Source organism: Rutidosis leptorrhynchoides, chromosome 4 (assembly GCF_046630445.1).
Source record: "Rutidosis leptorrhynchoides isolate AG116_Rl617_1_P2 chromosome 4, CSIRO_AGI_Rlap_v1, whole genome shotgun sequence".
NCBI lineage: Eukaryota > Viridiplantae > Streptophyta > Magnoliopsida > Asterales > Asteraceae > Rutidosis > Rutidosis leptorrhynchoides.
In genome coordinates this window covers 552,959,487-552,978,823 of record NC_092336.1, presented here as the reverse complement: position 1 = coordinate 552,978,823, position 19,337 = coordinate 552,959,487, and positions in this window count along the sequence as shown.

The following is a 19,337-nucleotide window of genomic DNA, read 5'->3' as shown; positions in this document are numbered from 1 at the left end:
CTTCTCCGTGGTTTCGTGAACTACCTCGGGTCCGGTGATTTGCTTTTCGCCTACTTCGGCCCAACAAATAGGAGATCGGCACTTACGACCATACAATGCTTCAAAAGGTGCAGCATTAATGCTTGAGTGATAACTGTTGTTGTACGAGAATTCGGCGAGTGGCAAATGCCTTTCCCAGGCCTTTCCAAAATCAATGACACATGCACGCAGCATGTCCTCCAAGGTCTGAATCGTTCGTTCACTTTGCCCGTCAGTCTGAGGATGATAAGCAGTACTCATGTCAAGACGAGTTCCCATGGCTTCTTGCAAAGAACGCCAAAATCTGGAAGCAAAACGGGGATCGCGATCGGAGATGATTGATAAAGGTACACCATGACGAGATACAACCTCTTTGATGTACAGCTGAGCAAGTCTTTCCATTGTATCAGTTTCCTTCATCGCTAGGAAGTGTGCAGATTTGGTGAGGCGGTCAACAATAACCCAAATAGTATCGCATCCGCCCACCGTCTTCGGCAGCTTAGTAATGAAATCCATTGTGATCCTTTCCCACTTCCATTGTGGGATTTCCGGCTGTTGAAGTAACCCAGAAGGTCTCTGATGCTCGGCTTTAACCTTCGAGCAAGTCAAACACTTACCAACATAAGTCGCAACGTCCTTCTTAAGATTCGGCCACCAATACTGTTCTTTAAGGTCTTGGTACATCTTACCTGCACCGGGGTGAATCGAATATCTCGATTTGTGTGCTTCATCAAGTATCAGGCTTCGTAGATCTCCATAGTAAGGTACCCAAATTCTTCCGGCATAACATCGGAGTCCAGACTCTCTAACCTCGAATCGAGAGACAAGTATGTTCAAATGCTCGTGAGATATGTTCTCCTCCTTGAGAGCCTCAACTTGGGCTACTCTGATCTGGTTGTTGAGGTTCGAATGGATGGTGATGTTCAGAGCCCTAACACGGAGAGGTTCCGTCCTCTCCTTTCGGCTTAAAGCGTCAGCTACAACATTGACCTTGCCAGGGTGATAACGGAGTTCACAATCGTAGTCGTTGAGCGTCTCGATCCATCGACGCTGTCTCATATTCAATTGCTTCTGATCGAAGATGTGCTGGAGACTCTTGTGATCGGTGAAGATAGTGCTCTTAGTTCCATACGAATAATGTCTCCACAATTTGAGTGCAAAGACAACGGCTCCAAGTTCAAGATCATGTGTAGTGTAGTTCCGCTCGTGAATCTTCAATTGGCGGGAGGCATAGGCAATAACCTTTGATCGTTGCATCAGTACACAACCAAAACCACTCTTCGATGCATCGCAATAAACAACAAAGTCGTCACTGCCTTCAGGAAGTGATAGGATAGGTGCGGAGGTTAACTTCTTCTTCAAAGTTTGGAATGCTGATTCGTGTGTGGGTTCCCAAATGAACTTCTTGCCCTTGTGAGTCAGTGCTGTCAAAGGACGCGCAATCAGAGAAAATCCTTCGATAAACCTTCGATAATAACCGGCGAGACCTAGAAATTGGCGAATATGCGTTGGAGTAGTGGGGGTCTCCCACTTGCTGATGGCTTCAATCTTGGCGGGATCAACTTTGATACCCTGGTCGCTCACAACATGACCCAAAAACTGTACTTCCTTCAACCAAAATTCGCACTTGGAGAATTTGGCGTAAAGTTGCTCTTGTCTTAAGAGTTCAAGCACTAGCCGAAGGTGTTGCTCATGTTCTTCTTCGCTCTTAGAGTAGATGAGGATATCATCTATGAAGACGATAACAAACTTATCCAAGTAAGGCTTGCAGACACGATTCATGAGATCCATGAACACGGCAGGTGCATTTGTCAAACCGAATGGCATCACGAGGAACTCATAATGACCATAACGGGTCCTGAATGCAGTTTTCATCACGTCACTTTCCTTCACCCTCAGCTGGTGATATCCGGATCGCAAATCGATCTTTGAATAAACGCTCGATCCTTGTAGTTGATCAAAAAGATCATCAATTCGTGGAAGAGGATATCGATTCTTGATAGTCAATTTGTTGAGTTCACGGTAGTCGATACACATACGGAAGGATCCATCCTTCTTCTTTACAAACAACACAGGTGCGCCCCAAGGCGAGAAGCTTGGTTGGATAAACCCTCGATCTAATAGCTCTTGTAGTTGACTCTGTAATTCTTGCATCTCGGAAGGTGCGAGTCTATAAGGTGCGCGAGCTACAGGTGCAGCTCCTGGCACTAAGTCAATCTGAAACTCTACTGCTCTCTGCGGCGGTAATCCAGGCAATTCCTCTGGGAAGACATCAGAAAATTCGTTCACAATTCGAACGTCGTTCACGTTCTTCACCTCAGTTTCTACCGCTTTCACATGTGCTAGGACAGCAAAGCGTCCCTTCTTCATAATCTTTTGCGCTTTCACGCAACTAATGAGGTTCAACTTCGAGGTACATCTCTCTCCATAGATAACCAGTGGTTCGCCATCTCCTTGTGGTATGCGAAGTGCTTTATCTCCATAGATAACATCGGCCTTTATCTTGCTCAACCAATCCATACCGACGATCACGTCAAAACTTCCCAGTTTGATAGGTATCAGATCAATTTCGAAATCTGCACCAGCTATGTTGATAATAGCTCCACGACTAATATGGTCAACCTTTTCAAGTTTTCCATTGGCGACCTCGACAAGCATACATTCCTTCAAAGGAACTAACGACCAATCTAACTTATCACAAAAATGTCTACACACATAGCTCCTATCGGCACCAGTATCGAATAGGACAGAAGCTAAAAGATTGTTGATTTTGAATATACCTGTTACCAAGTCGGGGTTGTCGCGTGCATCTCTTGCATTAACATTGAAGGCTCTAGCACGTGGTGGTCCGCCATCCTTACGCTTGTTAGGACACTCGTTTCTGAAATGGCCCGTCTTTCCACATTCATAACACTTCTTAGGCCCATTGTTGTTGTGGTTTGGCTTCACATTCAAAGTGGTAACCTTGCAATCCTTGCCAACATGTCCAGATCGTTGGCACTTCTCACAGATAACATTGCAATACCCAGTGTGGTGCTTGTAGCACCTATTGCATTGTGGTAAGGTTCCTTTGTAGTTCGGATTGGTGCGGTTGTTGTTGTTGGGGTTGGTGTTGTTGTTGTGCATGTTGTTGTTTTTCCTGAACCCTTCATGTCGTTTTGCCGGGTTTTGATCATAGTTCCTACCCCTGTTGTTGTTGTGGTTGTTGTCCCATTTCCTCTTTTCACCACTAACAGTTTCAAACTTAGCCTTCTCCGGCTCGTCCAGGATGATTTGATTCAAGAGAGTATGCGCCATGCGCATTGCTTCGGGAACGCTTGGTGGCTTGGATGAGGTAACATTACCCTTGATGGACTTAGGAAGTCCCGAGAAGTATTTCTCCAAACGCTTAAATTCGGGGGTGACCATGGTTGGACACATAAGAGCCAATTCCAAAAACCTACGGTTGTAGCTGTTAAGGTCGTTCCCTACGGTTTTCAATTGCATAAATTCGATTTCCATCTTTTGAATCTCGGTTCTCGGACAGTATTCCTCGATCATAGCACATTTAAATTCTTCCCAAGGCGTGGCATACGCCTCATCAATTCCTTGCGCTTGGGCCATGGTATTCCACCATGTAAGCGCGCCATCCGAAAGTGTGCAAGATGCAAATTTCGTTTTGTTAGCCTCAGAACAATTGCTAACCCTGAATACTGATTCCAACTTTTCGAACCATCTGGTGAGACCGACGGGTCCCTCAGTGCCACTGAAGTAGTGTGGCTTGCAGCTTTGAAATTCCTTGTAAGTACACCCATCTCGGACGACAGGTGGATTGACAGGCGGTGGTGGTGGAGCTTGGGGTTGTCTTTCAGCTAGTGCAGCAGCGACTCGCTCGTTAATCATTTCCTCAATTTGTGCCGCGGTGGGGATAGATCTCCCGTTGGCCATGATGTTCTATACAAACATTTTGACTCAAGTCAAAATCCATTATGCAAATAATAATAGTACATTATATAACAACCAACATGAAAACAGCACAACACATGTTGATTAAATAACGCAAGCAGATATAAGTACCACAAAACCATGAGATGATAACGTAAATAGAACACTTGCGCAAGAAGTAAGCAACACAAATTCCATTCATTAATGATAATAAGTTCATACATTACAATAAGTTCGTACATTACATAAGTGAAATATGAAATTACAAAAGAGATTACAATACAGAATCTAGTACAAAGTCCTACGGCGATGGTGGGTACAAGATGTCCAAAACATGAGCCAACTGCTCCTCGAGCTCAGTAACTCGAGTCTGGAGAATCTCAATCTCCCGCCTCATTTCCTCATTAGAGGAAGATGGTGGGGCAGGTGGTGCTGGCGGTGCAGGTGGAGCCGGTGGTGCTGAAGTGGATGGTCCGGCTCTGGGTGGAGACGGTAATATCTGTGGGTCGGCGGGGTACGGCACCAGCCGTTTACGTGCAGTGATCCTACGACGCCGACCATAAGCGTCAGTGACAGTACGACCAGGAATTATGCCAGCGAAGCGATACCGCTTCTTCGGCGGGGTAGAAGGTGCCTGAATCGGTCGGTCAGCGTGATCCTCCTCATCACTGGAGTCGTCCGATGAGGTGTCGTCTGAAGAAGCATCGGTGGAAGAATCGTCGTCTGAATCATGCGGTGGTGGCGCGGGTGGCTCAACATATCCGAAAGCGGCCAACATCTGTCGGTGTCGGCCTGGCGTAATCACGGCTAAGCGGCCGTCGGCAGTGCGTCGGCAAGGTGTGCGCCAGTGATTACGGAAGGGACCTTCCCCGAACTCCGCGGGGATCTCCATGCCACCAATGCGAGCCAGTTGCCTCGGGGGTCTGGAAGAAGACGCCGGGATAGGCACACTAGAGCAAGCTCCAGAACTAGAGGCGCCGGGGTCGCCAGTGGGTGTCGGGGCCGGAATGTCGGCAGCAGCAGCAGTAGCAACAGGTGCAGCAGTGGGTGGAACAACGGGGCCTGAGCCGCTCGGGATGTCAGCAGGTGGAACGTCCGACATCTGAACAAGGAAAAATAAATTTTCCATGTCAGTATGTCATAAAGCAAGCAAATAATAGGCCAACAGTTTAAATCATGTATAACAATAAGTAGCATGGCAATATCAGTAATCGTACAAAACTAGCATGCAATCGAAAGCAAGTAATAGCATGCAGTAGTGAAATCACGTAGTAGCATACGGCATATAGCAGTAACAGTAAGCAGCAGCATGCAGTAAGTTCAGCGGAAACAAGTAAACTAACAAGTTGTAGATTAGCCCTATTAGTGAATCCTACTCGGGTCGGTCTTAGACTCACTAATGCATCCTAATTCCCTACAACCAATGCTCTGATACCAAATGTGACGCCCCGTACTAAATCATCATGTACGGACCATCATCAACAGGATCATTACAAGGTTAAGTACTATATGCGTTTTCAAAACAGAGTTTGCATTCATTAATAAAAGTGACGTCATAACATACATCAATTGTTTTACAAATCAAAAGTATGCTTCACTAAGTAGAAGCATTAAATAAGTGTACGTGACCATAATGGTCGTTACATTTCATAAGTTCATAAGTAAAAAGTTTGAATGCAAGATAAGTAGTCATGCGATAACAACTCTAGGCAGCGGGTTCTACAGCACGACTAGTAAGATAGCGGAAGCGACTTCAAGCACCTGAGAAAATACATGCTTAAAAAGGTCAACACAAAGGTTGGTGAGCTATAGTTTAAGTATAACAGTAATGTAAATAGGCCACGAGATTTCAGTGCTACAACGAGCGTTTCAAAAGTATGTAAAAGTATATGCTTAACCGTGGGCACTCGGTAACTAACTTAACGTTTAATAATATATCACCCCCTGAAAGTACACTTGGCAAGTGCGTATGTTTACGAAGTATTAAACACTCGTTAAATGCTAGCGCTACTAGCCCGAGTGGGGATGTCAAACCCTATGGATCCATATCTAAGATTCGCGTTCATGGTTCAAAAACCGATGATTAAACGTTACCGAGCTAAAGGGAATGTTTATGCCGTTGTATAACCCACACATATATAAGTTTAAGTACTCGTGCCTAGTATGTAAAACATAAAATCCGCATGCATTCTCAGTTCCCAAAATAAGTTAAAGTAAAAAGGGAATGCTATAACTCACAATGATTAGTAGTAACGGTAAGGTAGTAGTCGGAAAGTGGTGTGCAAGTAACGGTCCAAACGTCCTCAACCTAAGTCAAATAGCACTAAGTCAATAAGTCGTCTCAAAAGGTTTACAAGTATGTAATTAAGATCATAAGGGTCATCATCAATCATCATTAAACAAAAGGTAACAAGTAAGACTCGTTTAAGAAAGTCGTTTAAAACAAAGGCTGACTTCGGTCAGTCACCACGGCCTCTACGCAAACCGAACAGAGGTGAGGCCAGTGGCTATGGCTCCGTATATGAGTCGCTTAAGTGTGGTTAAATTTTCAGAAGCTAACTCGTCTTCGTTTGACCGTGGCAACGGTATAAGTGCGAGTAGGTCTGAAATTTCTGCACAACGTTAAACGGACATAGTGACGATCGGAGGGCCATAAATCCTAAACCGTAACTCGGATGAAGACGTGTCCTAAATGAAAAATTATCTACTCGAAAAGTTCTATCCAAAAATCAAGATGGGATCAGCCCAGACCTACTGGCCTGGTCCAGAAACAGTAGGTCAGAAACTTTTGGACAGAATGCAGTGGGTTTTCAAGGGTTCCGGTGATCTTGGTGTTGGATGCTCATCATGGTTCTCATCCTTGATGCGTCTAGCTTCAATTGCACAACTCATGGATGTGTATACATCATCTTAACCAAGATTTGTCCATCATAACCTTAGTGCAAGTCTAAGACATGAATTTGATGAACCAAAGTTACATCAAGTCCTAGATCTACACACACATGAACAATGAAAGTAATTCTAACTAAGTTTTGACACTAGCAACACAAGTGTGAGTCTAAGACATGTAGATCAACTCACTTAAGAGTTGTATAATGTTTGATGAACCAAGGTTTCATCAAAGTCTTAGATCTAGCACACACATGAACTTTAAAACAATAATAAGTTACAAACTTGAATTGAACTTAAGTAAGCAAGATCTTAGCTTGTAGAACATAGTTCTTAGTTAGATCTTGAAGATTCAAGACTCAAAAGTCTAGATCTATAGTTCTTAAGTCAAATCAACACAAGTTAGAGAGTTTAAAGTGTTGTTCTTGAACTAACAAGTTAGATCCAAGAAATATAAGATCAAGATTAACTAGTAATCATGACCAAGGTTACATGTAAGTTTATGAACAAGTTCATGAACACTAAGAAAGATCACAATCAAGTGTTGGATCCATGATACTTGCACCAAAGTGTAAGCTCTTGTTGGTTTCATGTCCTTGTTCAAATGTGTAGTAAGCAACAAACAATAAGAAATAAAGAAAATGAATGATAAGCCTAAACCAACCATGAAGGTGGTATTCTAGTAACATACAACAAACAAGAACACAAGTAACAATTATAAAGATTATAAACTTTAAATCTTGAAAACAAGTAGAGTAGAACCATAAGTTATGAAAGAACTTAGATCCTTTGTTCTTGACTTCCTTAAACATAATGGAAGTAGCAAGATTACATGAGATACAAACTACTAAGTTTGATCTTTAACAATGACAAGTAACAATTACAACAAACAATCAAGTAATAACAAAGGATGATGATGATCTATGTGGATCTAGGCCACGGTTTTGTTGTAAGAAAAGGAAGAGGAGATTGTTCATTTTACTTACAAGAAAGAAAGAAAAACTTGAGAGAAAGATAAGAGAAAAGATGAAGCAAGTGTGTGTGTATTTTGAAATGAGAGAATGAGAGAATGAATGTGATAAAAAAAATGAATCAAAAACCCTCCTAAACACCCCTAAAGGCCGACGGCCAGCTGCACTCTAAGGGGGGGAGGTTTTGTTTAGTGGTCTCTTGCATGAAAGTTCATAAAAGGTGGTTAATGCATGTAGTCTCATGGGGATTATAAGGCAACAAGATTCTAAATGGTTCAACTAACTAGTTAGGCATGGAACTAATACTTACAAGTAGCAAGAGTGGGCTAACTAATCCATATTATAAGTAGGGTGGGCTTACAAGTTTTAATACATGAGTTCATTAACTAAACAAAGCCCAAGTTCAAGTAGTTAGCAAGTAAATCAATAAAAGTCCAAGTTAAGCCCAAGTAACTAACTAAAAGCCTTAGTTAATTAAAATGATTAATAAAATTAATCATGGATGTAAATAATATCTTAAAATATTATTCGTGCAAGTTCCGGGTGTCACAAAGACGTTTCGGGCATTTAAAGTTCAAGTACGGGCAATTAAAGCAACATGTAAATGTAAAAACATACATTCGTTTAATCAAGCGTATTAATAATAATTATTATTAATAAATAACGTTGGAAAAACCAGGGTCGTTACACGTCTCGTTTTGTTGAACTATTGTCAAAATTGACTTTTTGAAACGACATTGGATAACTGTTGTATGTCGATCTCGAGCATTAGGATTATGATACACTATGACCTGACCTAGTTTGATAGACATTTATTGACCAACATATGTTCTCTAGGTTGAGATCTACGGTTATTTGGTAATCCGAGTTTCAGTCACATTTTGGTGAACGACTTTATATGCTGTTAAGGTGAGTTTCATATGATCCCTTTTACTCAATATATTTTTGGGCTGAGAATACATGCGACTGTTTATAAATACTGAAAATACTAGATTTATATGAGTGAGTTTCATTTGCTCCCTTTTTAAATGCTTTTGCAATCTATATTTTTGGGCTGAGAATACATGCACTTTATTTTAAACGCAATGGATACAAGTACATACTAAATTCTACACCGAGTTTGAACCGAAAATCCCTTAGCTTTGGTAACTAGTAACTGCCAGTTATAAGAACTGGTGGGCGCAAGTAGTTATATATGATCCATAGGGCTTGACATCCTCGTCTGTTCCAGGTATAGAAACCCTAGCCTGAACTATAAAACAGACGTATGCTATTTGAGTTTAGTACACGTTGGTTTGCGTGTATTGTACATGTTGGTTGCATGTATGTTAAAACAGGGGTACTTATTATAACGTTAAAGTTTAGCTACCAGGGTGCTCAATCTTGTAGAATATTTTGATAAACGTTTCTGGATGAAACAACTGAAATCTTGTGATCCACCTTTATGTACAGATTATGCAAAACATTAAAACTATGAACTCACCAACCTTTGTGTTGACACTTGTTAGCATGTTTATTCTCAGGTTCCCTAGAAGTCTTCCGCTGTTTGCTTATATGTTCGACAAGCTATGTGCATGGATTCTTACATGACATATTTTTCAAGGAAACGTTGCATTCACCAAATCATCACCATGTATCTTATTTTGACTGCATTGTCAACCGAAGTACTATTGTGAACTATTATTTACGGTGATTGTCTATATGTAGAAATCATTAGATGTCGAAAACCTTTGATTTAAATATTCATTTATGATGTGCCTTTTCAAAAGAATGCAATGTTCATAAAACGTATCATATAGAGGTCAAATACCTCGCAATGAAATCGATGAATGACGTGTTCGTCCATATAGATTTGGAGCGATCGTCACACCATACCTCTCATGTCAAGTTCAACTCTTGTAGGTAACCTTTTGTGTCGAGTACGCCAAATAAACAACTTAACTTTGAGAGGGACCAGGTTGTTGCGGAGCAACTTTATGCTCACGGGTGCGATGTCAGGGATGCTCCGAACTAGAATATCCATAAGCTTGTGAACCGAAAACGAGCCATCCTTACTCCAAGACCATGACCATTCTTCTCGACCTGAGCTACAAGGGACAAAACTAGATAAAAGATTAGTAAGGATGGTGAGGTCCCCGGCCAATCTCCCCGAGATATTGCGGGACCAACACCAAGTGGCATGAAAGTTCCCACCCACCCATCGAGCCCGGTCAAGAATTGTGGCAAATTTATTTGTGTCAAGTCCATAAAGCCTATTAAATTTGTCTTTAAGAACCGTCTCCCCAAGCCATAAATCATCCCAAAAACGTGTAATGGACCCATCTATAATTCTTTTTCTGAAAGAATCAGCGAAAGCGGAGTTTGCATTAAAGATATTTTTACCCACCTTAAGGATACCCGCCCAAGTGGAAAATGCTCGTGAGGAAGGGGAGAAAAAGAAGTGATAAGGCCCCCGTCCTCACCGTATATATTTTTAATAATAGACACCCAAAGTGAGTCATTTTTATGTTTAAAATGCCACCACCATTTTGCAAGTAAGGCGCTATTTTTAAAAGCAAAAGGGGCAATATCTAACCCACCAAATTCACGAGGCTTAAGACAAGTATCCCATTTAACCCATGTCATTTTTGAGACCTCGGAAGACCCGCCCCAAAAAAACCGATGGCTCAAACCCTCAAGTTTATCAATTACACAAGACGGGGATAAGTAAAGCGAAAAGAAATAAAGAGGTAGACTAGATAATACCGATTTAATTAATGTAAGTCTACCACCATACGAGAGGGATCTAGCTTTCCAATTCGCCAGCCTCTTACCAAACTTGTCGAATACCGGATCCCATGACTTTGAGAGTTTCATCGACGATCCAAGTGGAAGCCCAAGGTAGGTAATAGGGAGTGTACCTGCTCCCTATTCAAAATCTATAAACTTTACAAATGAATCCTCGTATTCAATTCCATATTTCTAAAATGATACATATCTAAAAATATATAACCAAATATATAAATATATATAATGTATAATATTGGAAGGGTATGAACATAATTTAACTAAAAACTAATGTAAAATTGAAGAAACAAAACCAAACAATTAGGGAGCCAAGTTTTACGGTTTAGGTTACAGAAAACTTTTAAATCTTTGAAATAACCGCATGACGATAAATAACAACTGTCATTTACCTTGTGCGATAGATTTAAACGAAAGTTAGAGTTTGGTGACAGGCGTCGTCGATATCAACCATTCATTGTTCGTTATCATCGGCAAACCTGAAACCCTAAATTTTACATAACAAAATAAAAGTTTTAACTGGTGTCAGTTACATGTATGACTTTCACCACCGATTCGTAAAGGTAACGCACGGAAACTGATAAACAGCAAGCTACTTCTCGATAGCCGACGCCTAAGAATCGGCAGAACCTTGTAGATAGAGATGGTGTTTGGTGGCGGTAGATCTGGGCAGAAGAAAGTAAACGGGTGTTGTGATGGTGAGGTTAGAAGAAAAAGTGGAGGTAACGTGAATGTGTATGGGTTGAAGTTAAGGTGGAAGAAACGTGAAGGTATGGGTTGAAGGTATGTGTGTTGAGTTGTTGACTTATCATTCACGCTATCTCAGTATCAATAAAGGTTATTAAAAATATCTTTTTTATTATTAATATGGGAGGAAGATCTTTTGTTCTCCTAATAAAAGATATGTAATAAATTAATATATGAAAATAATGAATAATAGATAGTGTATAATAACACCATATGGAAAAAGAAAGAAAAAAATGACCAAAAAACTTAAGGAAAGCAGGAATAGTGTCTCCAAAAGAAAAAAATGACCAAAAAACTTAAGGAAAACAGGAATAGTGTCTCCAACCAATTAAAAGTCACCATTTTTGTTGCCTAATAGATAGTGTATAATGAGTGAAAAAATTAAACGATAATAAAGTGAAAAAAATAATTCGTGGTTGATTTGTAATAAGTGAAAATAATAATAATAATAATGATAATAATAATAATAATAATAATAATAATAATAATAATAATAATAATAATAATAATTATTATTATTATTATTATTATTATTATTATTATTATTATTATTATTATTATTATTATTATTATTATTATTATTATTATTATTATTATTATTATTATAACTATTATTATTAATATTAATATACTAAAAATAATAAGTTGTAGTTATTAAAAAGACAAAAATTGTGTGATTGGTTTGTAATAAGTGAAAAGTTTTGTAGTTGATTTGTATTAATAATAGATTTTGTGTTTAAGATAAGGAACGAAAATGAGTATAATATGAATGGGGAAGAAATGACGTCAATGGTAGAGTTAGGTCATAAATACATACGGGTTAAAAAGATGAAAATATCCTTTAGCATTAAAATAATGACCTGAACAGTAAATATCTAGTTTTAAATGATATAATCTCTAGTATCATATAAATTTTTAAAAAGATGATGTCATAAATAAGGATTAACCAAACTTAAAAAAAATCAAAAATCAAGAAAATATTTCTAAGCCCCTCGTGATGATGTCATTAAAATAATTAATTATTTTTAACAAAAATATTAACATGTTAATTCTATAATACATGAGACATTATGTACAACCTTATGATAAAATATCCCATGACCATATGTACAATATTTGAAACATTATGTACAACCTTATGATAAAACACCCACATATGTACAAACTTTAAAACAGATTTTACAATCTTTAACAAAACAACTCATGAACACATGTACAAACTTTGAAGCATATTGTACAACCTTCTTACAATGATTGTATTTTAGTTTTTTTTTTTTTTTTTAAAATTAAAGATGCATTTGTTATTACAAATAATTATTATTAAAAATGTAAATACTCAATTTTAAAGCAAAATTTATTATTATTATATTATTATTATTCAAATTTGAGTTTTTTTACGAAATTAATTACGTTTCATATGTATGTGAAATACATGTCTCAATAAAATGTTGTAATGTAGCTTTTATGACAAGAAAAATAATAATTATGATGAAAATTGGAAAAAATGGTGTGAGAATAAATGTAGTTTATTTATTCGGACCAAGTTAAGTATATCAGTTTGTTTGTAAAAACAACGACACGTTTCTTAGCCGGAATCTATGGTTCCACGGGTCATTAAACTAAATGATTTTAGCATGTACGTTCACTTAATACAATCATTAAACTGCTTCGTTTAAACAAACCCGTGATTCCACTTAGCTTACGTAAATCATGAATGGATTTCAAGTGATTTGGGCCTCCAGTAAAATGAAGTAAGTTATGGGCCAGTCAAGTTCATATAATTATGGCCAGTTTATAGAAACAATCATTCGGGCTTGAAATAATCCAAGTAATATTGAACTTGAATCTGTTGGCTCAGCACCCTTTGCGGCTTTGCCCCACCCTTATGTCCGTCCACCTATGTTAATGCGTAAAAATCAACACTTAAATCGCTAGTTAATTTATGGGTTTTATAAATCCCTATTTCAGTAGTTCTAAATTTGGAATTAAAACATAGTTCGCGCATTTACCTTTTCATTTTCCATGAGATCAGAAACTTTTTATCACATGCATGAATACCTCCTCCAACACATAAAAATAGACTTATAAAACGATGTACATTGCTCACATACTAAGAGTTTGTGTCTTATTTTCAAGAAATTCATTTGAAAACATTAAAAACTTAACAAATCGGTCAATCAAACATAACTAGCAACGAAATTTGATTAAACCAATATCATTAAAACATGAAACCGAATCTTTCTACAAAAGAAATTCATAAAACAAGAAAGAGAAATCATCTTATTCTTATTAAAGCATAAAAATGAAGCTTTAAACTTATCACTATCTCTTCCAAAAAACTTCACTTAGTGTGTTTTGTTCCTTACATTAATCCGTAATTGCATGAAAAATTCATTGTATTCTTGCTACGGTTTACTTCATAACAACATGTATCCCTAATTTGATCAGATATAGGTCATATAGCAAGTGATTGGGTCATTTAGTAATCAGGTGCTTGTTTGTTCAATTTAATAAACATGCGTTACATTAACTTCATGCAAAGAACCGTAATGTGTTGGCACATTGGTGGTGACCTGACTTTTTATAGTGAAGGTTAGGGGTTCGGCTTCCACGTGTTGGAAAAAAAATTCATTGTGATTATCCGCTCATTTCATGGGTCTCGGAGGTTTCGGACGTCTATGCGTTTGACCCTCAACTGAGAGGGTTTTACCACATGTGATGCCTATATGGACTTGTCGTGGCATTTCCTCGTGAGGAGCAGTATGATTGTATTGGTTCGTCCAAGAAAATGATCGGGTGGGTGAGTCCTGACACCGCATTGAAACCTTCGTCAGTGACTCCTAACCACTCTTAAAAAAAATTAATTGCATGCAAAGTGATTGGGTTAAGTACTGAGGATACAGTTTTCAAATCCGGAGGTACAGAACTTAAATGGTTCAAAACTAAATGATAGAATTAATAAATCGTATAGTCCGAACAACATGTCATACATATAAGCCCAAGAGTACATCCTTTTTCTAAAACCAATTGGTGATAGAGGGACTTCCCCTTTGACTTATATGCATACATTTGTTTTTGTCCATGACCAATGTGGGATAACTTCCCAACACGCCCTCTCATATCGAGGCGTGGAACGGTTGTAGCGACGGCGGCATACACATGGGGGTCTGACTCGGACTCGCTGTAGAGATGGCGACACACACATAGGGGCCTGACTAGATCTCTTTGTAAAACCGCTCACCTAAGCTCTGATACCATGACAGAATTAATAAATCGTGTAGCGCAACAACATGTCCAACAAACAAGCCCAAGAGTCCATCTTTTTCTAAAACCAATTGGTGATAGATGGACTTCCCCTTAGACTTATATGCATACATTTGTTTTTGTCCATGACCGATGTGGGATAACTTTCCAACACTAAACTCATTCATTTGCAATCAATTGATACAAGTACACAGAGAAATCGAATTAGAAAAGGAAACAACTTCCTAATTTCTTAAGGTACAAATCAAGCTATTCTAAAGGAACAAGATAAGCAAATATTACATTCTACCGTAATAACTAAATCTTTATCGCCAATACTCCTTCTGAAGCTGGAGCGTGAAAATTTCTATTGCCCGGCTTGTCAAGTAAAAAACGCAACTGCTGAGTGCCTAATCCCTTTGTAGGAGGATCAACAATATGCAACTTTGCGTCGATAGGGAAAGGAGAATTTTCCTTTGATTGAACTCGTTGAGGCACAAAATAGTAAATCATTTTCACATGCTTTGTGTGTTCATGAAAAACCGGATTGTTGGCAATATGACGCGCGTTCACCTTGATTATAAAAAGATAATGGAGTTGGCTTAACCGAATTAACATTGAGATCATTACACTAGTACATTTCTTGATATGTAGACCTTACATGTAGACGTGTTTATAAGAGACATGTCTACATGACAAGTTTTTTTTTAGTAAAAGAATATATGAAACACGTCTATATAATATGATTTTAACCCGTCTAAGTAACCAGTTTTTGTTTAGTCAAAAAAATTATCTAGAACACGTCTACATAAAATAATCTAGTCATGTCTAAATAAGAGCGGCCAAAAAATTATTTGGATTTGTTTCGCCAAAAAACATATATAGAACACGTCTAAATAAATTTTGTCAAAAAGTTATATGGATCTGTTTCGTCAAAAAATTTATATGAAACACGTGTAGATAATCATTTTCTTGACACATGTAAATAAGTTCGGTAAAAAAATTATATGGAATAATAGAGCTTAAAAACGTTTGAATAGTAAGGTGTAGTTTCACCAAATTAATAACATGCCTCAGTTAGTAAGCAAGAGACAAAATACATGTGCACGAGATGAAAAATTAAATAAATGAATTAGGTCACACCAAAAGATAAAACACTCCACCTGATGAATATACACCAGACAATGGTGGAGACGAGGGGGGACATGGTGGTGCTTAGCCACCCTCAACAACCAAAGTTTGACTATTATTATTCTATAATTTTAGTACAAGTTATATTAGTTTGAGATTTAATGTTAGAAAATACTGTGTGATTGAAAAAAAATACTCAATAATTGTTATGATTTTTGTTTCTTTTATTCTGTAGCATACAATATTTATCGGTACTATTGTTCAAAAGATGTGACCATGTTTCTTTGTTATAAGTTACAATATATAAATTATTCAAGCCCCCTTATCTTGAATTTTTGGCTTCGACTCTGACACCGGAATATCTCTTCCTCACTAATTCCATTCACTTCTGATAATCGATCAGCGAAGGACGAAGATTAAGAAAATAATCGGATATTTGGTCCGATGTGACTGAGACATTTATCAAGAGAAGATATTTACCACATAGGAGAGTTTGTTAATTGGTGCATACTGAGAGATCAAGTGAAGTTGAAAGTCAAACGGTATAGCGATGCATCAAATGGGGAGTTTGCTTATGCATGTTTGTTCGATTGAAGTGGTTATGTGAATTTGGTCCTAGGAAGAATTTGTTGGTGCAAATTTGTAAGTCCTCCGTTCATATAAAGTCCGAGCTCGTTAAGGGTGAATTTCATGCTACGCAAAACAACCATATGGATCAGAAAGACATTCGTACGGATGAGAACACATCCACACATATCAGTGATTGATATCACGAACGTAAACCGAGTATGTAAGGAGCATTACGAGATGTAGGTTAAAGTTAATCATTTTCATAATACCTCAAATCGTCCCACAAAACCCACCCTAGTTGAATAAACAACTCATACATCGATCTAATTCATCACTTATTGATTGGGTTGATTAATTCTATCCTGAAAGTTAACATATTAGCTAGAAACACAATCGATTTGTTTCGGTTTGTGATAATGTTTGTTTCCGGAGATCATTAGGTTCAACATGAACAGTGGAGCTATAGCAGGTAGCGTGATATCCATTTTGGTACAATAACTATTAAGAAATTAATGACTTAATTACAAAAATAGTCACTGTGGTTTTGAAATGTCTCGTTCTTATTGATTAAAAACGTTCCATATTAATTGATTTCGTTGCGAGGTTTTGACCTCTATATGAGACGTTTTTCAAAGACTACATTCATTTTTAAAACAAACCATAACCTTTATTTCATAAATAAAGGTTTAAAAAGCTTTACGTAGATTATCAAATAATGATAATCTAAAATATCCTGTTTACACACGACCATTACATAATGGTTTGCAATACAAATATGTTACATCGAAATCAGTTTCTTGAATGCAGTTTTTACACAATATCATACAAACATGGACTCCAAATCTTGTCCTTATTTTAGTATGCAACAGCGGAAGCTCTTAGTATTCACCTGAGAATAAACATGCTTTAAACGTCAACAAAAATGTTGGTGAGTTATAGGTTTAACCTATATATATATCAAATCGTAACAATAGACCACAAGATTTCATATTTCAATACACATCCCATACATAGAGATAAAAATCATTCATATGGTGAACACCTGGTAATCGACATTAACAAGATGCATATATAAGAATATCCCCATCATTCCGGGACACCCTTCGGATATGATATAAATTTCGAAGTACTAAAGCATCCGGTACTTTGGATGGGGTTTGTTAGGCCCAATAGATCTATCTTTAGGATTCGCGTCAATTAGGGTGTCTGTTCCCTAATTCTTAGATTACCAGACTTAATAAAAAGGGCATATTCGATTTCGATAATTCAACCATAGAATGTAGTTTCACGTACTTGTGTCTATTTTGTAAATCATTTATAAAACCTGCATGTATTCTCATCCCAAAAATATTAGATTTTAAAAGTGGGACTATAACTCACTTTCACAGATTTTTACATCGCCGGGAAGTAAGACTTGGCCACTGGTTGATTCACGAACCTATAACAATATATACATATATATCAAAGTATGTTCAAAATATATTTACAACACTTTTAATATATTTTGATGTTTTAAGTTTATTAAGTCAGCTGTCCTCGTTAGTAACCTACAACTAGTTGTCCACAGTTAGATGTACAGAAATAAATCGATAAATATTATCTTGAATCAATCCACGACCCAGTGTATACGTATCTCAGTATTGATCACAACTCAAACTATATATATTTTGGAATCAACCTCAACCCTGTATAGCTAACTCCAACATTCACATATAGAGTGTCTATGGTTGTTCCGAAATATATATAGATGTGTCGACATGATAGGTCGAAACATTGTATACGTGTCTATGGTATCTCAAGATTACATAATATACAATACAAGTTGATTAAGTTATGGTTGGAATAGATTTGTTACCAATTTTCACGTAGCTAAAATGAGAAAAATTATCCAATCTTGTTTTACCCATAACTTCTTCATTTTAAATCCGTTTTGAGTGAATCAAATTGCTATGGTTTCATATTGAACTCTATTTTATGAATCTAAATAGAAAAAGTATAGGTTTATAGTCAGAAAAATAAGTTACAAGTCATTTTTGTAAAGGTAGTCATTTCAGTCGAAAGAACGACGTCTAGATGACCATTTTAGAAAACATACTTCCACTTTGAGTTTAACCATAATTTTTGGATATAGTTTCATGTTCATAATAAAAATCATTTTCCCAGAATAAAAACTTTTAAATCAAAGTTTATCATAGTTTTTAATTAACTAACCCAAAACAGCCCGCGGTGTTACTACGACGGCGTAAATCCGATTTTACGGTGTTTTTCGTGTTTCCAGGTTTTAAATCATTAAGTTAGCATATAATATAGATATAGAACATGTGTTTAGTTGATTTTAAAAGTCACGTTAGAAGGATTAACTTTTATTTGCGAACAAGTTTAGAATTAACTAAACTATGTTCTAGTGATTACAAGTTTAAACCTTCGAATAAGATAGCTTTATATGTATGAATCGAATGATGTTATGAACATCATTACTACCTCAAGTTCCTTGGATAAACCTACTGGAAATGAGAAAAATAGATCTAGCTTCAAAGGATCCTTGGATGGCTTGAAAGTTCTTGAAGCAGAATCATGACACGAAAACAATTTCAAGTAAGATTTCTACTCGAAATAAGATTGTTATAGTTATAGAAATTGAATTAAAGTTTGAATATGATTATTACCTTGTATTAGAAAGATAACCTACTGTAAGTAACAAAGGTTTCTTGATCTTGGATGATTACTTGGAATGGATTTAGAAAACTTGGAAGTAAACTTGCAATCTTGGAAGTATTCTTGATTTTATGAAACTAGAACTTTTGGAATTTATGAAGAACACTTAGAACTTGAAGATAGAACTTGAGAGAGATCAATTAGATGAAGAAAATTGAAGAATGAAAGTGTTTGTAGGTGTTTTTGGTCATTGGTGTATGGATTAGATATAAAGGATATGTAATTTTGTTTTCATGTAAATAAGTCATGAATGATTACTCATATTTTTGTAATTTTATGAGATATTTCATGCTAGTTGCCAAATGATGATTCCCACATATGTTAGGTGACTCACATGGGCTGCTA